The sequence below is a fragment of the Rhipicephalus microplus genome, unplaced genomic scaffold (genome assembly GCF_043290135.1).
Source record: "Rhipicephalus microplus isolate Deutch F79 unplaced genomic scaffold, USDA_Rmic scaffold_21, whole genome shotgun sequence".
NCBI lineage: Eukaryota > Metazoa > Arthropoda > Arachnida > Ixodida > Ixodidae > Rhipicephalus > Rhipicephalus microplus.
Window position 1 is genome coordinate 7,169,314 of NW_027464594.1, and position 3,450 is coordinate 7,172,763.

Sequence of the window (3,450 nt, forward strand, 5' to 3'; positions counted from 1 at the left end):
TATACGAACTCAAATCACAGAAATCTCACGCCTACTTTTTTACACATATATTGTTATACAACGTCATACAAAAACAAAAAATGTAATATCAGGAAATAAACAGGTAAACGCGCATGTGTAAATGGAACCAAGAAAACTTAGAAAAACTTAACAGCCCCCCGAAAAACCCTACAAACGAAAAATGTAACACCAACTGCGCATGCTTACCTCGGTGAAACTATGAAAACGTGCTCATTAGGAATGAAAATTCTTTATCGTGAAGGAGTACAGACGGATGACTCACGCACTTCTCGCCACGTTTTCGGATGAAGCAGGCCTCAACTAATTCTCGGGTTAACTGCTCTCTGTGACGGAATAGCACAGCTGTTTGATCGAACATTGGAGTACAGCCACACTGACGGCAATGTAATGCCAAGTGGGATGTCGGTGTGCCTTTCAAAGAGCTGTGGTGCTCGCGTAGACGGATATTGAGACACCGCCCAGATTGGCCCACGTAAACGTGTCCGCACGAAAAGGGCGTCTCGTATACCACCCCTTTTACACAAGACACGAAACGAATGCCATGTCTCATTGTGCACTTACCTTTTTTACCACTTTTTTTATTTTCACGGTGCTGCAGTCTCGGGCAAATATCCTTCAGTTTACTTTTGGCTGAAAACACCACGTTGACGCCAAAGCGTGCCGCCACTCTCTTAAACCGGTGGGACACTCCGTGAATATAAGGGATTACCGAGAAAGGTCTGCTCCCTTTGCATCTTTCCGTCGCCGCCAGCTTACCACCTGCTCTTATGGTTTTAAGCAACCTTTCACTAACAGCGGCTATAACAGCATCAGGGTACCCTGCCTGCCGCAACTTAACTGCTTGTTCACACATGCTTTGTCGAATCAGGTGCGGGCATGACTTTGAGATGGCAGACCGGATACAGGAGCTGGCTATTCCATTCTTTACAAGTCTGGAGTGACCAGACTGGTAGTCAAGCAAGCCCTTTTGAGACCTTGGTTTATATCGCCAGCATAAACCATCAGGGCTAAATGCTAACTGGAGGTCTAAATACTGCAATGCATCGTTCCGGGGTACCTCACATGTGAACGTCAAACCGTGCCCTTGCTCCCTGAACACCTTCATTACATCAATCATTTTTCTGATAAAAACACACCTGTCCACGAAAACCAAGTAATCATCAACATAACGAAACACTTTGATTGCCAGATCAACAAGACTACCCTGTATAGCCCTGTCCACCTTTGCCAAAAATATTGTGCTCAGAATAGGCGCGACACACGAACCGATACATACGCCAGATTTCTGAGCAAATACTTTCCCATTCCAAGTGACGAGTGTCGCTTCCAGGTAACACCTCAGTACCTCGAGGAACCCCTCAACTGACACACCTGAACGAGAGGTGAACTCAAATTCGTCCTCTTGATTCCCAATACACTCCTTTACACTCTGCAGAAGAGGGGCTTGCGGTAAGGAGTAGTAAAGATCCTCGATGTCGAGGCTAAATGCCCTTAAGCCTCCCGAGTCGTTGTTCCTAAGAAAATCTACGAGTATATCCGAACTAGCCACTTGAAAAGGGTCAGCCACAACCAGAGATTCAAGGTTCTTTTGAAGATATCGGGACACTATTTGAAGCCAAGTGTTCCTTTCAGAAACTATTGTACGGAAGGGAATGTCAGGCTTATGAGTCTTAGCGGTAAAGAAAACATCTAGAGTATCACCCATTTCTTTCTTTACCTTATTGACCAGTTTATCTAAACTTAGGCTCCTGAGCAGTTCCACTGCTTGCTTTTTTATCTTGGAAGGGTTGTGCGACACTTCGCGAAAATTCTTAGCAATAGCCACGCTTCCTTTCTCGGAAAACAAACCACGAGTCAGAACCACGAAGAACCCTTCCTTGTCGGACACTACACAAGTGAGGCCAGAGGAATGCAAGAAATCAACAACCGAAGACATGACAATATCATGCACTCGCCTTGGTCTATGCTTAAGCAGAACATCGGTGCACTCCGCCACACAAGTAGTCCTGCTGTCCTCGGGCACTCTTCGAGCCACAGACCTTGAAACCGAAACCAGCTCTGCCGGGCGAAGGGCCGGTTCCACACAAAACTTGGGACCTTTACTCAACACATCCAAGTGCTTGACTGGCACATCACATTCACTCAAGTTAAGCACCTTGGCCTCCGAAGTTGCCTTAGTTCTTGTTCTTGCAGGAAGCGTGGGTCTGACCTGGTTCCATAGCCACTCAGTAACTTGGTTGCAAAGCTTCAGCCACAGATTATATTTGTAGTTCACTTGGGGCGGGCTTAAATCCTGTTGACACGTCACCCGCAAGCAATCCTTGAGGAAACGAACTTGATGCCACCATTCCGAGCACAGCAAACGGCACATCCTTCTGGAGTGTCCAGCCGACGGACGCAACACGCCAACGAGCACCTGAAGATCGGGGGGACACGTAGACGTCTTAGCATACCAAGACGCCGTCCGGGCTCGACATATATACACTGCGATCAGTGACGTGAGAAGGCTGGGATTAGAGAGCAAAACGTTAGAACAAATAACAGAGCCCTTCGTACTAGAAATAAGACTGATGAGTGCGGCGAGTTGGGCAGGTTGGTTGGTTAGACCTCCAGTTAGCATTTAGCCCTGATGGTTTATGCTGGCGATATAAACCAAGGTCTCAAAAGGGCTTGCTTGACTACCAGTCTGGTCACTCCAGACTTGTAAAGAATGGAATAGCCAGCTCCTGTATCCGGTCTGCCATCTCAAAGTCATGCCCGCACCTGATTCGACAAAGCATGTGTGAACAAGCAGTTAAGTTGCGGCAGGCAGGGTACCCTGATGCTGTTATAGCCGCTGTTAGTGAAAGGTTGCTTAAAACCATAAGAGCAGGTGGTAAGCTGGCGGCGACGGAAAGATGCAAAGGGAGCAGACCTTTCTCGGTAATCCCTTATATTCACGGAGTGTCCCACCGGTTTAAGAGAGTGGCGGCACGCTTTGGCGTCAACGTGGTGTTTTCAGCCAAAAGTAAACTGAAGGATATTTGCCCGAGACTGCAGCACCGTGAAAATAAAAAAAGTGGTAAAAAAGGTAAGTGCACAATGAGACATGGCATTCGTTTCGTGTCTTGTGTAAAAGGGGTGGTATACGAGACGCCCTTTTCGTGCGGACACGTTTACGTGGGCCAATCTGGGCGGTGTCTCAATATCCGTCTACGCGAGCACCACAGCTCTTTGAAAGGCACACCGACATCCCACTTGGCATTACATTGCCGTCAGTGTGGCTGTACTCCAATGTTCGATCAAACAGCTGTGCTATTCCGTCACAGAGAGCAGTTAACCCGAGAATTAGTTGAGGCCTGCTTCATCCGAAAACGTGGCGAGAAGTGCGTGAGTCATCCGTCTGTACTCCTTCACGATAAAGAATTTTCATTCCTAATGAGCACGTTT